Source organism: Polypterus senegalus, chromosome 10 (assembly GCF_016835505.1).
Source record: "Polypterus senegalus isolate Bchr_013 chromosome 10, ASM1683550v1, whole genome shotgun sequence".
Taxonomy (NCBI): domain Eukaryota; kingdom Metazoa; phylum Chordata; class Cladistia; order Polypteriformes; family Polypteridae; genus Polypterus; species Polypterus senegalus.
The window spans coordinates 17,539,522-17,558,074 of NC_053163.1; the positions used below are offsets into that span (position 1 = coordinate 17,539,522).

The following is an 18,553-nucleotide window of genomic DNA, read 5'->3' on the forward strand; positions in this document are numbered from 1 at the left end:
TGTGCATTGATTTGTTAATGTTTATGAGTATAGTGGAGTGGAGGGCGCTTTGTGCACTGTTTTGTCCAAATAAAGAAAATTATTGGACTTTTATCTGGTGTCTGGTCTGAGGGTTCAAGGGGACGTCAACGCCCCCTATCTGTCACACTATCAAACCTAGCTGTTAACAGTTTGCATGTTATAAAATGTATTAAAAGCCTTTTTGACCTAATATAGACAATGAAAAACGACAGTGACTTGTTTCCAAAGTCCTACTGCTTCTAGTGATCATTTACTTTTATAATTGGGGTCAATTCCTTACCAGCATTTAACCAACTAGCAGTACTGCTTTATTATTCATTTTACATCTGTTCCTACTACTTTTATTTTCCTACATGGCATAGAGGGCTTTGGGGGCTGAATATTTTTTCAGTTTTCTGAAAAGCACACAAAGCAATGGTTTCACACAACAATCAACATAAAACGTCTGTTGCTACGTGCTGTGGTTACTGTCGGTGCCTGTTTGGCATCTCTGGTGACAGTGGCTGCACAGGGGTGCCTTGATGGCCAGCAGGAATGCACAGTGGGCCGGCTGCCTGGCTGTCTTCTGGCAGCAGGTGGGCGGCGGTGGCAGTGGCAGTGTGATGCACTATGGTTTGTACCTCTTGTCATCATAAGTGGTGGTCCTCCCAGGAGAACGCTGCTGTAGGCATATCAGCTACACAAACGTGTTCAGCACCCCGATCAGCTGATGTTGGTCCCTCACTTTCACTTTTGACCGCCATCTCCAGATCACTTGCATCAAATTCCAAGTCCGACAAGTCAGAGTCCAGTTCAGTAATAATACATAAAACTTCCTTGGAGTATTTTAATTTACACATTCACTTCGGTCTCTCGCCAGATGTCGATGCTATTTTAGAGGTTGTTTCCTCTCCGGGAATTGAGGTTAAATCAGCAAAGGCTACTTAACTTTCCTTCTAGCAAATAGAGTTGAACTAAAACGTAAGGGCGAGTTTTGTCGCAGTTTATGGCCAATTACAGTCCTCTACCCCTCAATTTCGTTAAAAGTCGACATCAGCCCTGAAAGAGTTAATAAAATGTTTATAGACTGCCCATAGCAGATAAAAAATGGATAAACTAAAGAGTAATTCATAAATTCCTGATAAGGCACAGGCATCAAATGTGACTTAAGGCTACATGAATGTTTAATAAATTACATTGAGAAACAAACTTATTTTAGTTTAGTTCATTGTTAAATAAAGTTTATTTATCTATCTACTGTCCATTTGCAATGTCTCTGTCATTCCAACAAGTGGCGCATCAGAAACATTTGTAGTAATAAAATACATTGCATCAATCATGACAACATATGGCACATCATAAACATTAACACTACTTTTATGAATCCCATATAAAATGGCATGCATATAACAGAGACATATGCATTGTATTTGTAACTCCAACAGATGGTGCATCACAAACACCTTTAGTAATAATTTGTGGTGAGCCATCTTTTGGAATAACAAATACAATGCATTTTAGTACAACAAATGTTTTTGCTGTATGCCATCTGATGGAATGATAAATGCAATGCATTTTATTGCTGCCTACATTACAAGATTTGTTCCTATATATAGTGCACTGCAAAGGTCTATGTTGATTATTGAAATTTCAGTCTGTATATTTTCTCAGTTGGAATACAATAATTAAAAAAAGAAAAGAGGAAAACATTTTTAGAACTATATGTTTGGTTAAACATTCATAGATTGGAGAAAGTTAAAGGATCATGAGAAAACTTTGGGCATTGCTAGAAGTATTTTTTTTTTTTTTTTGATAAATAAAATTTATTTTCATACCTAAAATCTCTTCCACTATTGCAACTACAAAGCTTCCAGAAGGTGCTACTGCCTCATGCTTTGCTATGACACTTAAAATTTGGTTCAAGTACATCCCATTCTTATCTTATCCAAAGATCTTGACCATACATTGTTCTTCTCTCTTGTTAAATTAACCCTAGCCTGAATGAATCTATTAATTTTTTACATTTAAGATTTCTCATTTAAAGATTTACCAATGTTGTTTCTTGTCCTAGTGTGTGTATATAAACACAGGGAACTCCAGTTTCTGTATTCATCTCGCCTGAAGAAGGGGCCTGAGTTGCCTCAAAAGCTTGCAGATTGTAATCTTTTTAGTTAGCCAATAAAAGGCGTCATTTTGCGTGGCTTTTTTCTACATTCATAATGGCTAACACGGTACAACACCCTAGTACTACCACCTTTTCCAAAGTTTTCCAAAGAGTTCTGAATTTGAGATGACCTTTAAAGCTGCAGAGGTAAGTGGCTGTATAGTTATCCAGACTGAGGAGTAAACTTTTTTAGTTATCTGATAAGCAATAATAACAAATGAGAATTCAAGAGAAATAACACACCATGCAATTGTTGAAAGGTCCGAGACTACCAGTCTTGAATCCCATGGCTGCCACCAACTGAAGGTGTTCAGTAAGAATTTACATAAATAAAATAAATCACGGGCACTTTATTTCTTTAATTGCCCCAAGCAAGGATTTCTTTATTGTCACATACACAGACAGAGCCCAGCCACAAGGTTCACATGTGCATGATGTTTGTTTCCAGAGCTGCCTTTTTATAATAACTGGGGGGCTTTACCCCCTACTCACTTCACTCGCCAAGGGGCGCTCGTCACACTAGCCATTTCGTGTCTCTGCCACTTGCGTTGTGGGGGGGAGGGGGGCAGAACGCACGCTAAGGAGAAGCGGATGGATCAGCTGCTGCTACCAAGCTGTGTGTTCTACACATTTAAAAGCCTGCACAGAAGCTGCTGCTGCCATGATGCGTGTTCTGCTTGTCGCGCTGCGCGTCGATCATTTAAAAGTCTGCAGACAAGCTGCTGCTACCGAGCTGCGTGTTCTGCTTGTCGCGCTGCGCGTTGATCATTTAAAAGCCTGTACAGAAGCTGCTGCTACCGAGCTGCGTGTTCTGCTTGTCGCGCTGCGCGTCGATCATTTAAAAGCCTGCACAGAAGCTGCTGCCATAGAGCTGCATGTTCTGCTTGTCGCGCTGCGCGTCGATCATTTAAAAGTCTGCAGAGAAGCTGCTGCTACCGAGCTGCGTGTTCTGCTTGTCGCGCTGCGCGTCGATCATTTAAAAGCCTATAGAGAAGCTGCTGCTACCGAGCTGCGTGTTCTGCTTGTCGCGCTGCGCGTCGATCATTTAAAAGCCTGCACAGAAGCTGCTGCTACCGAGCTGCGTGTTCTGCTTGTCGCTGCGCGTCGATCATTTAAAAGCATGCACAGAAGCTGCTGCTACCGAGCTGCGTGTTCTGCTTGTCGCGCTGCGCGTCGATCATTTAAAAGCCTGTACAGCAGATGTCCTTTTGTCTCACTTCCTTGTCTCATGGGACATTAAAGCGTCTCTGAGAAATTGTTGGTAAGTAGGGCGTGATGTGCAAGTAGTCTCGCGGGACTTCAAAGTGTCTCATCCGTGATGATCACGTCTCGACCCAAGATTTTTTTATATAATAGATTCATTTTCTGACCTTTAGCAATTCACACCTTAGTCAATATGTATCCACAAATGCTGATTCACAGAACAAACAAACTAGTTATCAGAATAAACATTCTGCATTTGAGGAATTCTCAGGTTTATTGTACTTGTCACCTATGCTAACCCCAAAGAAGCTGACATAAATCTTTCTCGGTTCCTTCAAAATATAAGCAAAAAATTAACTATAAAAGATTACACATAAAGAAACACAAAACACGTTTTTTCCATTAACTTTAGTCTCTTATCTTAATTACCTATCTATTGATTACTACAATAACGAGCTTTACCAACTAAATGATTACACAGAAAATACAAGGTGTACAAAAAATGAAGAGTGTGACCACAAACATCATGGCAAATCAAACTTGTGAAGCACTGCGCTTGCACACAGGCTCTGGCTCTTGCGGATCCCAGAATTTCCCGTACAGACCCCACACTCCAGATACAGTTGTATTGAAAATGCCTCTTTAACTCTTTCGATGCGGGTGTCGACTTATAACTACATACAATAGTATCTTCACACAGCTGCTAGCTGCTGCATGAACTCATTAAGCAGTAATACTAGCTGGGGACCGATCAGCTAATGCTGGTACACCACTTTCAGTGTGCAGAGTGCAATTAGTCAGAAAACCGATTCAGCATTAATATGGAAAACACTGTCTACAGGGTATTTTGCTTTGTGAATTCGCTTTGCTCTCTTACCAGATCTGCCTTTAGCTTTGTTGGCCGGCACCTGCATGTAAACTGCTCCGGCGGCTGCTCTGCTGCTCATTTCTGAAGACCCCTGAAAAAATATTCAGCCCGCAAAGAGTTAAGACAAACCTTATTTAACATACAGAGGAGAGATCTGAAATGTTAAAACAGCTTTAGCTCTTCATGATTCCTGAAAAGCATCAATTTGCACAGGAGATAAACCTTATTATTGTCTTCAATGTCAAAATTGCTTTAGCAAAGTTGGATCTTGTAAAACACACCAGGGAACTTAAATCCGACTGAAGAAAGAGTTGTAGAGATCCTGACATACAATTTTAAGAGTGTTCAAATTAAGGAGAAGCCAAATGAGTTTGTTGACCATGTGAAGACATTAAGTCTAACTGGTGATATTAAAATATACCAGATAGATAAAACTAGAGTTATCATTAAAAAAAGAGAAAAAAAAAGAGAGAGACTTGAGTAGGGGCAGCACGATGGCGCAGTGGGTAGCTCTACTGCCTCGCAGTTAGGAACCCCAGCTTCACTTCCCGGGTCCTCCCTGCATGGAGTTTGCATGTTCTCCCCATGTCTGTGTGGGTTTCCTCCAGGTACTCCGGTTTCCTACCACAGTCCAAACATGCAGGTTAGGTGCATTGGGGATCCTAAATTGTCCCTAGTGTGTGTGTGTGAGCCCTGGATGGATGGAGACTTGAGTATCAGTCCCATGACATTACTCGTTTCTGTTAATGAAGAGATATCCATCCATCCATCCATTATCCAACCCGCTATATCCTAACACAGGGTCACGGGGGTCTGCTGGATCCAATCCCAGCCAACATAGGGAGCAAGATATGAACAAACCCCAGGCAGGGTACCAACCCACCGCAGTGAAGAGATATCAAATAACAAAATATCAGGAGATGCACTACGAAATAAGAGAGTTGTGGAACAAGACAACTTAGATCTATGGCATCATAGTGTAGGTGTTACACCGAGTCAAGTACAGCAAAAGGACATGTCCATATTAAGGACATTACTTTTGTTACAATGGAGCACAAAAATTATGTTCATCACTTCATTTTCTTACCTGCTTTTCCATAAGTCTCCCAAATCTCAAAATGTTCTGTTGTGTGAGTGATGAGAGGTCAGTTTAACAATTCAGTTTTCAGATGTCTACCAACAGGTAGTGTCAACCTTTAATGGTCACAACTCCCCACCACCATTTCAGCTAATGAGCAGGTCGCACATCAAGCCTTGCTCCCTTCTGCCAAAAGTGTTCATCAGCCTTCAGCCAGGAGATAGCCAAAGTGGTAGGTGACCTCAACAAGAATGATCTCTGCCCCTTCTGACTTAGGTCATTTGCCCAACTGCCTACTTCCTCTCCTTTCCTCAACAGCACTGTCACCCAGTCGATGCCCCAAAACTCTTTATTAATCTGGTCTGTACCACCGGCAACACCCTGTAATGAATGAATAACAAAACGCCAGTCGATTGTTTAGTATGGGTAATGAAGTTGAACTTTTGGAAAATAATTAGTTTTATTAATTTGCGTTGTTGTTGTTATTGTTGTTTTAAAAAATAGAATGAGGTGAAAAGTGAACCTCATGTCACCGATCGGAAAATTTGAGAAGCTTTATTATCTTTGCTGTCATCCAGGGCCCTTTTAACAGCATCATGGGCCCCAGGGCAAAGCAGAGCACTGGGGCACCTTGTTTGACAGCAAAACAGAAACATACATAGGCATCAGAAAAAAACGTGGCCCACTATGCTCGTGGGGCCCCCGGGAAAATGCCCAGCATGCCCATATGTTAAGACGGCCATGCTGACATCCGTTTCGATGCGCATTCGCGTGCCATTCCATACAGACCAACTCGCATGGACGCGCCTGTAAAGTGGCAGTCATGGATGCCGAGGTGTCAGTTTGCGATTTAAGATAGCGGCTTGCTGACAACATTTGGCAAACAGCGAGATCAGCTTCACAGGCTGTCCTAAGCAAACTCTTTCAGGATGTGCGACTATTCTGAATAAAACGCGATGACCATGAAAATAACATCATTTTCAAAAGCGAAGACGAATTCGGTTGCTGTGTGTCCCTGGCCATGGAAGAGGCGGTGAAGGCGGCGGTGACATCCTCTTGTCCGCGTTTATGGGGTTAATAGAAACCAGATCCGCACGGGTGCCTGTCCAACTTAGAGTCTGTAAGAAAGAAATCGAAAGACTGCATCATTTAGTAGATACGTCGGATTTGAATAAAGTATATATGGAACAAAGCGGCCAGTTCTTATTAGAAAAGGAGCCGGTGATGCTGGAGCTAAGAATTGAATAGCAGTGCAGCAGGAACCGATGACCACCAGCCATCCATCAGCTGACCGTAACGAAGACCAGAGGCAGCCCGGGCTGGGAGGCAGAGAGTGCAGCTTTGAGGTCTTGCAGAGCCGTTTAGAGCAGATGGTGAACTCGAGGGTAGCAGTAGGCAGATCTCACTGGAGTAAGCAGCTAGTGGTAGCTAACCGTACCTATGGGCGGATGTGTTCAAATTCAGAATAAAAAACGATGTGGTCGAAGTGTGCGAATAAACCCCTGCCACGTATACAGATGAAAATATCTTGAATTACACAGGAACCCTCTAAGTCAACAATACAGATAAGGTAATGTTTGCATTTTTATTTTCATCCTAGATTTTAAGCAGTGATATTATAGGCACTGGAGGGAAAATATCAGATAATACATTTGGAAGTCCAAATTAGTCCATGAGGATATCATTCTTTATAACTTCTATGCTACAATCTCACCTTTTAGATTATACCCCCCCCACCCCCAGTACACACTCAAACACACCCACAAAGAGCAAAGTGGGGGACAAAGCTCCCTAGGACTATAATACAGAAATTCCCTAACCCTAACCCTAGATCTGTGTCAAAAATGCCAAATCAAATCAAATGTGATTCAATATTGTATACCAATGAAATGTGAAAACTGGGCGGCACGGTGGCGCAGTGGTAGCGCTGCTGCCTCACAGTTAGGAGACCCGGGTTTGGTTCCCGGGTCCTCCCTGCATGGAGTTTGCATGTTCTCCCCGTGTCTGTGTGGGTTTCCTCCCACAATCCAAAGACATGCAGGTTAGGTGGATTGGCGATTCTAAATTGGCCCTAGTGTGTGCTTGGTGTGTGGGTGTGTATGTGTGTGTCCTGCGGTGGGTTGGCACCCTGCCCAGGATTGGTTCCTGCCTTGTGCCCTGTGTTGGCTGGGATTGGCTCCAGCAGACCCCTGTGACCCTGTATTCAGATTCAGCGGGTTAGAAAATGGATGGATGGATGAAATGTGAAAACGTATGAGGGATGATTACTTATTATAGGTGCTGCATTTTACATATATGCTCAGTTTTTCTTCCTCCATTTTCATGGTAGTGTGTATAACCAAAGTTTGTTAGCATTTTTAATGGACATCATGTGAATAAGTTTTTATGTGAAATACAATATGATGAATAAAGCTGGTTTTGCTAAAGTACTGAGACTCAGCCTCATGTTTTGGGATGCAAGACAGGGACTCCATTATCAATCACACGGTGAGGTTGTTCCATTTTTTCCGGGAAATTCAAACCCATCACTTATCTGTTGACCAGTCATCCATATTCAGGACAGTTGTATATTCTGACTCAAGTTCACTATCCTTGGCATTTTCCGTATTCATTCATTGTTATTTGTGTTTTGCATTTGGTTTGTTATTGGGACAAGGGAGGGATTGTTATTGTATATATGGTGTTGTCATGTTGTTGCTTTGGTGGTGGTTTTTTTATACATATATATACAGTGGTGTGCAAAACTATTTGCCCCCTTCCTGATTTCTTATTCTTTTGCATGTTTGTCACACAAAATGTTTCTGATCATCAAACACATTTAACCATTAGTCAAATATAACACAAGTAAACACAAAATGCTGTTTTTAAATGATGTTTTTATTATTTAGGAGAAAAAATCCAAACCTACATGGCCCTGTGTGAAAAAGTAATTGCCCCTTGTAAAAATAACCTAACTGTGGTGTATCACACCTGAGTTCAATTTCCGTAGCCACCCCCAGGCCTGATTACTGCCACATCTGTTTCAATCAAGAAATCACTTAAATAGGAGCTGCCTGACACAGAGAAGTAGACCAAAAGCACCTCAAAAGCTAGACATCATGCCAAGATCCAAAGAAATTCAGGAACAAATGAGAACAGAAGTAACTGAGATCTATCAGTCTGGTAAAGGTTATAAAGCCATTTCTAAAGCTTTGGGACTCCAGCGAACCACAGTTAGAGCCATTATCCACAAATGGCAAAAACATGGAACAGTGGTGAACCTTCCCAGGAGTGGCCGGCCGACCAAAATTACCCCAAGAGCGCAGAGACGACTCATCCGAGAGGTCACAAAAGACCCCAGGACAACGTCTAAAGAACTGCGGGCCTCACTTGCCTAAATTAAGGTCAGTGTTCACAACTCCACCATAAGAAAGAGACTGGGCAAAAACGGCCTGCATGGCAGATTTCCAAGACGCAAACCACTGTTAAGCAAAAAGAACATTAGGGCTCGTCTCAATTTTGCTAAGAAACATCTCAATGATTGCCAAGACTTTTGGGAAAATACCTTGTGGACTGATGAGACAAAAGTTGAACTTTTGGAAGGCAAATGTCCCGTTACATCTGGCGTAAAAGGAACACAGCATTTCAGAAAAGAACATCATACCAACAGTAAAATATGGTGGTGGTAGTGTGATGGTCTGGGGTTGTTTTGCTGCTTCAGGACCTGGAAGGCTTGCTGTGATAGATGGAACCATGAATTCTACTGTCTACCAAAAATCCTGAAGGAGAATGTCCGGCCATCTGTTCGTCAACTCAAGCTGAAGCGATCTTGGGTGCTGCAACAGGACAATGACACAAAACACACCAGCAAATCCACCTCTGAATGGCTGAAGAAAAACAAAATGAAGACTTTGGAGTGGCCTAGTCAAAGTCCTGACCTGAATCCAATTGAGATGCTATGGCATGACCTTAAAAAGGCGGTTCATGCTAGAAAACCCTCAAATAAAGCTGAATTACAACAATTCTGCAAAGGTGAGTGGGCCAAAATTCCTCCAGAGCGCTGTAAAAGACTCATTGCAAGTTATCGCAAATGCTTGCTTGCAGTTATTGCTGCTAAGGGTGGCCCAACCAGTTATTAGGTTCAGGGGGCAATTACTTTTTCACACAGGGCCATGTAGATTTGGATTTTTTCTCCCTAAATAATAAAAACCATCATTTAAAAACTGCATTTTGTGTTTACTTGTGTTATATTTGACTAATGGTTAAATGTGTTTGATGATCAGAAACATTTTGTGTGACAAACATGCAAAAGAATAAGAAATCAGGAAGGGGGCAAATAGTTTTTCACACCACTGTATACACTTATTTTCTACGTGTGAAAGTTGCATTTTCTGTTATTGTTTCATTTAATATATTTATCCACTTATTTTTACACATCTGCTTTAGTGTGCTTACTGTATGTTTAAACCGTTGATTGTGGGGAAAATTTTATTTGCTAGAGGTATTGTTTGGTATTCATAGATTAGCCTCAGTAATCAGGTCTTGGAAGTGTAGCTGCTGGCTGGGTAAGGGGTCGGCCATTGCAAGATAGTCCCAGTATGTGTGGTCAACTAATCCCCACAATTCATCACCTGAGCCCCACCCATGACATTTCTTCGTTATATTAAACGAATAGGAATAGGACAAAAAAAAAAAAATAGTACCAGCAACTGCCTACCAGGAATTACAAAGGACCTGAGTTCATGTGGTGGGAATGCTACAAAAGTTCCTGTAGTTGGAAAGTGCTTAAGTTATTCTCAGGGATCAAAGTATGTCAGCTTTTAGGTATACATTGTATTGGGGGATATCTGTGTGGTGTTCATGCCTGTTTTGCCATGGTGGGGGCTCAACTTGACCCTATTTCCCTTTATAATCTTTACTAGCAAAATACCCGCGCTTTGCAGCAGAGAAGTATTTTTTAAAGAAGTATTGAAAAAGAAAAGGAAACATTTTGAAAATAACGCAACAAGATTGTTAATGTAATTGTTTTGTCACTGTTATGAGTGTTGCTTATATATATATATATATATATATATATATATATATATATATATATATATATATATATATATATATATATATATATATATACACATATACCCTTTGGGGTGCAAGCAGCTGTTGCTGGGCATGCGAGAATCCATCGAGGAAGAAAACAGAAAAACATTATTTGTACAAATACTTAATTTATCTATCCATTCCTAAATTATTAAATGGGCAGGCTATTTTGTATCAGTGCAATACGCTGCTTGTTAAAACGGATGGCTCCCGCTCTTACGTGCACGTAGTGCTGCGTGGGCATTATGAACTATCGTATCTGTTCAAGTTCTATTTAAATATTAAATATAAGTAATTTTTATTTAGTCGACAGAAATATCTTTGGGAGGAACGTAAGTTAAATTTAGTCATCATTGCATAAATTTTTCTTCACCATAGAAATATAAAGACTAAATTCAACTTACATTCCTCCCAAAGATATTTCTGTCGACTAAATAGAACCTACTTATATCCAAATAGAACTTGAAAAGATATATTTTTTCGAAACTGAGCGTATATTTTAGATCGACTTAACGCACACTAAATCGAGCCCCGTGCTACTGTGCTCTGGCCTGCCTGCCTCAAATCACCGTCGCTTCGCTCTTACTTTTTTACCGTTCATTTAATCATGGGCCTCTCTACAGTTTTGTTTATTTTCGGGTTGTAATGTTCATTAAATTTACGTATGATCTTGTCCATTGGCGGACCGTGCATCTCACACCTAGGCCTTCAGTACTGCTCCATCTGAATCAACCTGCCCCTCAAAAACTAATTTATGGTTATAAAAACCATCTTAATATGCAGAAATACAATATAAAGAGCCGCTGCATCGTACAAAACTCCTGTAGCCATACAATAAATGCCTTTATTGAATAGACAAAACAGGGGTGAACAAGTTCCTTTCTACTGCAGCCACAGCCGAGACACACATAAAAAACATCAATAATAACTCAAACTTGCAATATTATTTAGGAAAATCGCAACATTTTACTCACCAAAACTTTGGATTATTTGTAAACAAAATCCATCCTCCTCTGTTGTCTGAATACGGTGACGTTGTCGTACGCCTGCTAGAGGGCCCTACTGACACCAACTCAAAATCTGATTGGTTGAAGCAACAGGTTAATCGACATTTATTCTGTGTTTGAGTGCCTGCACAATGGATTGTAAAGTCCTCTCTGCCTGGCAACAAATGATGGCTGAAATGTGATTGGTTAAATGCTTTAATACGAAAATACATGCCTGGAAGTGGCACAACCATCGGAAAAGTGGACAGACTATTTGGAATTATTTAATAAGTATTCATGGAAAAAATATAATTAACATCAGTTTGTGATTCAGATATTTTTACTTAATAATATGCTAAGCACAGTCCTTCACCCACGAATATTTACCTTATATGGGCAGGCACTCAATTACGTTGAAGGCGTGATGATGTGAGACGCAACTCCACCTCCCACGGCCATCGAGCTGCAGTCTATTACAGTATATGGACGAAAAAATAGGTTCCAGTTATGACCATTACGCGTAGAATTGCGAAATGAAACCTTCCCAACTTTTGTAAGTAAGCTGTAAGGAATGAGCCTGCCAAATTTCAGCCTTCTACATACACGGGAAGTTGGAGAATTAATGATGAGTCAGTGAGTGAGTGAGTGAGTGAGGGCTTTGCCTTTTATTAGTATAGATTATGTAGACCTTTAAAAAAATGCCTCAAATCCTATACTCTTACCACTCAGTATGGTAGTTCAGCACTACCGCCATTCCTTTTAACATCTATAGCTCCAGCGAATTACAACACTGAAACACACAGGAGGGAAGTTACATATTTATTGTGTTACAGAAAATGTTTTACTCTTCAAATAGGATAACTAGAACCATAAATAAAAAGTAAATACAATGTGTCTTGGTAAATCACACAACCTGACAGTGCTAGGTATGTGGTTTCAAGCAGCTCATAAACTAGTAGCCCACTCGATTCTCTTCACAGCAAGCTCATCATCTACATAGGACCAAGTAGCAAACATGTCTGAATATGGCTGCCGTGAAAGAGGTGACCTTCTCAGTGTGGAAAATGGCAGAGAGAGCATTTCTTCATTACCTCTGTCTTTATCTTCCTTGGTATACCTCATAGATAAATAGGATAAACCAACTCCCGGTGGTACAGTGGTAGCACTGCTGCCTCGCAGTAAGGAGACCAGGGTGTGTGTGTGTCCCGGAACCTCCCTGCGTGGAGTTTGCATGTTCTCCCCGTGTATGCGTGGGTCTCCTCCGGGTGCTCCGGTTTCCTAGCACAGTCCAAAGACATGCAGGTTAGGTTCATTGGTGATCCTAAAATGTACCTAGTGTGTGGGTGTGTGCGTATGTGTGCCCTGTGGTGGGCTGGCACCCTGTCCAGGATTTGTTCCTGCCTTGTGCCCTGTGCTGGCTGGGATTGGCTCCAGCAGACCCCTGTGTTAGGATGTAGCAGGTTGGACGATGACTGACCAACTCCCCACTTCATAACAATCCTATTCAGGCACAACTTGGTCCTCCAGTCCCACTGCCATTCTAGCCTAGGCTTTCACCCTGGAGGTAGAAGAGGTGTCATAAATTTTACTTATACCTTTCATTCCAGGTCATCCCAGCCTATTAATAGCTCACCTGTATTCCCCCAGGCTGGCTGACCATTTTATCATCACTAGTTCTAATCTGTAATAATTACAACAATAGGTTCATAAAGTATCTTGTATTAAATGTACATTTTATCATAATATTTCTACTCCATCCTCCTATACAATAAGAAATAGCAGCATAATTATCTCAAAATAACATGTTTGCTCTTTCCACTAAACTTTAGCAAACCCAATTTTTAAACCTCAACAATGAAACTGTAAAGTAACAGCTTGAATAATTAAGATAGAAGTCCATTTAATAAAAAAATGAAAATGTTGATTGAGACAAAACCTACAGCCACAGGGGTACCACAATACTGAACGTGAAGCCCACCGATGTAATCTAACATGCTAATTACTGCTCACACTGTGTCTGCGTCTTATCTAGAGTAACGTGCTCAAGTTCAGTCCTGGTGGGCCTCAGGTTTTTTGTTCCACCTCCGTTTTGTAATTAGAAGCCAATTATGGCTGCTGAAGCAATCATCACTTGAGCAGCTTTGCTGTGATTCATTTCAGGGCACTCGCTTCTTCAAATTACCAACCCTTAATTGCTTCTCTGGGTTGTGAACAGCTGCGTTCTCAGTTTTAATTGCTTCTCATTTCTGAGTAAGCTGCCAATTAATACCAAAATACAAAGGAGAAAGGAACCAGCAGTTCTCATTAAGACTTGTGTATGCTCTTTAGGAATGACCGGTTGTAATAAAATCTTTGAAAATAAATGTGTCGACAAATCTGATCCAGTCCACACATCATCTGAATGATACAGTGCCTATAAAAAATAGACACCCTCTTGAACGCTTTCACAACATTGAATCCCAATGGATTTTGTTTGGCTGTCTTGTCATTTGAAAATTAAAGTGAAAACATCTGTGGAAAATTGGCAGAATCAATTACAAATATACCAACTAATGAGGTGAAAGATGGGTATTCAATTCACAAGATTGATCCCAATATTTTAGCAAAAAAAAATGCATGTGTTTTGGGCATTGGAAGAATAAAACTGGATGATATCACCTGTGGATTATGTGACACAAGTAACGTGCGATTTTGTAAAGAAATATAGAAAACCAGAGAAGTGAATGTCCCAAGAGCCAGCTTCTGTAACCGAGGATCGGACCGCCAAGGTCCCTGCCTTCGGCCACCACCCACACACTGCACCCGACCTCCTTGGCCTCTCCTACAGGTGGTGAGCCCATGGGAAGTGGGACCCACGTTGTCTCTTCGGGCTGTGCCCAGCCGAGCCCCATGGGTGCAGGCCCGGCCACCAGGTGCTCGCCATTGAGGCCCACCTCCAGGCCTGCCTCCAGAGGGGGGTCCCGGTGACCCGCAGCCGGGATAGGGAAAACATCGGCCAAGGTTTTTGTTCTTTATAGGAGGTTTGGTTGAATGATAGAAAGGGTGAGAAGCTCAGTCATCCAGGAGGGGCTCAGAGTAGAGCCGCTGCTCCTCCGCATCGAGAGGAGTCAGATGAGGTGGCTCGTGCATCTGATCAGGATGCCTCCTGGACGCCTCCCTGGCGAGGTGTTCCGGGCACTTCCAACCGGGAAGAGGCCCCAGGGAAGACCCAGGACATACTGGAGGGACTATGTCTCACCGGCTGGCCTGGGAACACCTTGGGATTCCCCCGTAAGAGCTAGAAGAAGTGGCCGGGGAGAGGGAAGTCTGGGCATCTCTACTCAAGCTGCAGCCTCCACGACTCGAACCCGGATAAGAGGAAGAGAATGGATTCATGGATTCATAAATCTACTCAAAAATATTGCTTGTAATTTGTTGCCTTTTTTTTTTTTTTTTTTAAGTAATTTTAACGCGTTATTTTTTACAGTGTACACACACTTGTTTTGTGCATTTTTCTTTCCTGCTGGAGGAGCGTCTTGAGCCAGGGATAAAAGAAGGCAACCTTCATTATTGGAGTGTGTGTGTGTGTGTAATTTTTGTAGGAGTGCACTGTTTTTGTTAATACACCATATTTTTCCTTGTGTTTGTTTTTATTAATTTCTGAAGACGTGTCCGAGTTGAAGGACTGTGTCTCAAAGCCCACCTGACACTACTGCATTTTGGTTGTACAGCACTCTTGTAAATAAACTTGCACCATTTACCCCTCAATTTTTGTCCGTGTCTCATCTCTCCATTAATCCTGTTTGGTTCGTGAACTACCAGATGTCCAGAATGTAAGCGGGGGCCACGTCCCACTACACGGGATATCACAATCACATTCATAATCACTGACCCTGAAACAGTCTAAAGCTATACCCCACATGCTTATATTGGGCATTTTTAAACCTTCTGAGAGTGGTGCTTAGAGGGCTAGGACGACTGATAAAGAAGCAAATATCAAGAAAATTATTTATATTTGTGATTAGCAACCTTGAAATAGAAAAACATAACCCTCAACATGCCTATATTACTGAACACCCCCTTTTGTTTTAAAGAGTTTTCTGAAAAGGAGCAACTTTGACCCCTTGTATTCCATTAGGAGTGAAACCTTGGGATCGGTGGAATGGCATGCACAACTTCAAGTGCTTCTGATCAATTTTGCTGAAGATGCCTGTTGCTTCAATCTTTATCAGACAGACAGACAGATAGATAGATAGACAGATAGATACTTTATTAATCCCAAGGGGAAAATCACATACTCCAGCAGCAGCATACATAAAGAACAATATTAAATTAAAGAGTGATAAAAATGAAGGTATAACAGACAATAACTTTGTATAATGTTAACGTTTACCCCACCGCGTGGAATTTGAAGAGTCGCATAGCGTGGTGGAGGAACGATCTCCTCAGTCTGTCAGTGGTGCAGGACGGTGACAGCAGTCTGTCACTGAAGCTGCTCCTCTGTCTGGAGATGATCCTGTTCAGTGGATGCAGTGGATTCTCCATGATTGACAGGAGCCTGCTCAGCGCCCGTCACTCTGCCACAGATGTCAAACTGTCCAGCTCTGTGCCTACAACAGAGCCTGCCTTCCTCACCAGTTTGTCCAGGCGTAAGGCGTCCGCCTTTTTTATGCTGCCTCTCCAGCACACCACCGCGTAGAAGAGGGTGCTCAGCACAACCGTCTGATAGAACAACTGCAGCATCTTATTGCAGATGTTGAAGGACACCAGCCTTCTAAGGAAGTATATAGTCAGCACTGTCCTTTTTTACACATAGCATCAGTATTGGTATAAAGGTGAAATTTCCTGCACAAACTACAAGGTGGAGTCAATCAAAAGCTAGAAAATGCATATAAAATGACACCAGTAATAAGGAGTGTGAATATTGGTCCACCACTGTGTACCACGCTCTCTGAGGAGTGCTTCTGACCCTGACTTATGCTTTTGCTTATGTAATAATGAGAAGCTGGCTGCTTTGGAAATGGCAGTTCACCTGGAAACTTACTCCAAGGAAGAAGTGCGGTCTGTCATTCATTTCTTACACACTAAAGGTGAGAACACAGCTGAAATCCATCAATAGGCTCAGATTTACAACAGGGTTGAAAAATTCAAGAAAGGTGTAGCTTTAGTACACAATGCAGACCCGCCTAAAAGAGGAAAGACAGCTGTGATGTCGGAAAACACTGAAGCTGTGGACAATCTGATTCAGCAAAATCACAATATCCCAAGTGATGAAATAGAATCAGAAGTGTCCATCAGTCACAGTTCAGTGTCTACAATCATTCATGAGGAGCTGGGATACAGAAAAGTCTGTGCCAGATGGGTGCCAAGAGGTCTGACACCAGAAATGAAAGAGGCTCGTGTGGAGGCACGTCAGGAAAATTTGAATTGTTTTGAGCAAGAAGGTCAGGCATATCTGGATCGAATTGTCACGTCTGATGAATCATGGGTTCGTCATTTCACAACCAAGTCAAAAATGGCCAGCAAAGAGTGGCGTCATTTATCATCACCACCACCTAGGAAATTTTGAGCCCGACCTTCAACTGGAAAATTGATGCTGTGTTTCTTTTTGACAATTAAGGAGTTATTGTCGAACACTACATGCTGAGGGGTACTACAGTCACTAGTGCAAGTTACCGTGACTTGCTGGAGACCAATGTGAAGTCTGCTATTCGATCCAAGTGGCGGAGACTGCTGTCTCAAGGAGTCCTTTTGCTGCAAGACAATGACACACACACTGCTAAGAACACAAAGGCTTGTCTGGAGAAACTGAAGTTTGAGGTATTGCCACATCCTCCTTATTTGACAGATTTGGCTCTGTGTGATTGCCACCTTTTTTGGACTACAGAAAAAAAAACATCTGGGTGGTTGTCGAGTAAAAACAGATGACAACGTGGAGAAAGTGGCTGCGAGGACAAGACAATACATTTTATTCTGCTGGAATCCTGGCACTTCCAGGCAGGTGGCACAGGTGCACTGAGAAGGATGGAGACTACATTGAGAAATGACAGCATGGGTTTTGTTAAGATTTGTTCCATTTTCTGATAAATCCTATTTTCTAACTTTAGCTTGACTTCCCCTCGTATGTCTCCAAAATGGCCTAAAGGTGAGGTGGTTTCAGGTGTAGAGAGCCAAGAAGCTCAAAATCTCCCTCAAATAAACATCAAGATGAGCTGAATGGTAGATCATACTGTATGTGGGGCTTTTCCCATACTGGCGAGTCAGGCAGCACTAGACCAAGGGTCTTCAATCACGGTCCTGAAGGGCCGCAGTGGCTGCAGGTTTTTATTCCAACTAGTTTCCTAATTAGGAAATAGTCCATGCTGATAATGAAACTTGGTATTGAATTGCTTGGCTTGTTAATTCTTGTATTCATTCAAGAGCAATTTTAATTGCACAGTAGTTTTTCCTTCTGAGAGAACATTATCCAAGTGTTTTGGGGACCAGAATAGATTTAAACTTAATGGTCCTTCCAATTCCAACTTTTCTTTTTAATCACAGATTCTTCATGATACTTCAAGCACGTGAGCTGGAGAGCGGCTGGTTTATTGGTTATATCTGCAGCTCATTATTAAGTAATGTCTGATTAAGAAAAGAGGCAATAATTAAAACTTAAATGCAGCTGCTAAAATCTGAAATAAGTAATTGAGGGTTCTGGCTGGTAACAGGCAAGAGAAATAAAATTAAGCGTAAAAAACATATTGCTTTAGTAGTAAATAAAAGGGTTTGAATTAAGAAATTGTTTAAAGTGAAAACCTGCAGGCATAGCGGACCTCCAGGACTGTAACTGAGGACCTCTGATCTACAAAGTAACTAAAATGAGTGATTTCATTCATCAAATACAAACAAGGCATGGATTTAAACACCAACTATCATTATCAGCAAGGACTGTGTTCTAATTAGGACGTTGGCGGTGTCACACACGTGCACATGGGAGGAAGCTAAAGGGCTTGAGTGAGGGCACTTCCGAATCAGACGGGGTGTGGCAGAGTGCACTGACTCTTTTTCTCACTTGTCTGTAGACTATTCACGGGAGATTCCACCTGGTCTTCTTGACGTCACTTCCGGGTCCGAGCCTATGGAAGAAGACTTTGCCGGCTCCAGCCCCTATAATGTCACATCTGTGCTCGAGCCTATGGTTGAAGACCTTCATGAGCCGG

The 18,553-nt window shown here is 41.8% G+C and overlaps 1 protein-coding gene across 3 annotated transcripts in view; it reads right to left on the reverse strand.

Annotated features, from left to right (window-relative positions):
• The window catches only part of LOC120536862 (zinc finger protein 501-like), a 37,592-nt gene that overhangs the window by 8,595 nt on the left and 10,444 nt on the right, over positions 1-18,553 (reverse strand). Inside the window, exon 3 of one of the 3 annotated variants that reach the window (XR_005635213.1) lies at positions 4,245-4,326. The exons of the other annotated variants lie outside the window; for them this stretch is intronic. The gene's annotated coding sequence lies outside the window, so the exon portion shown is untranslated. The remainder of the gene's footprint in view (positions 1-4,244; positions 4,327-18,553) is intronic. 3 annotated transcript variants of the gene reach the window in all.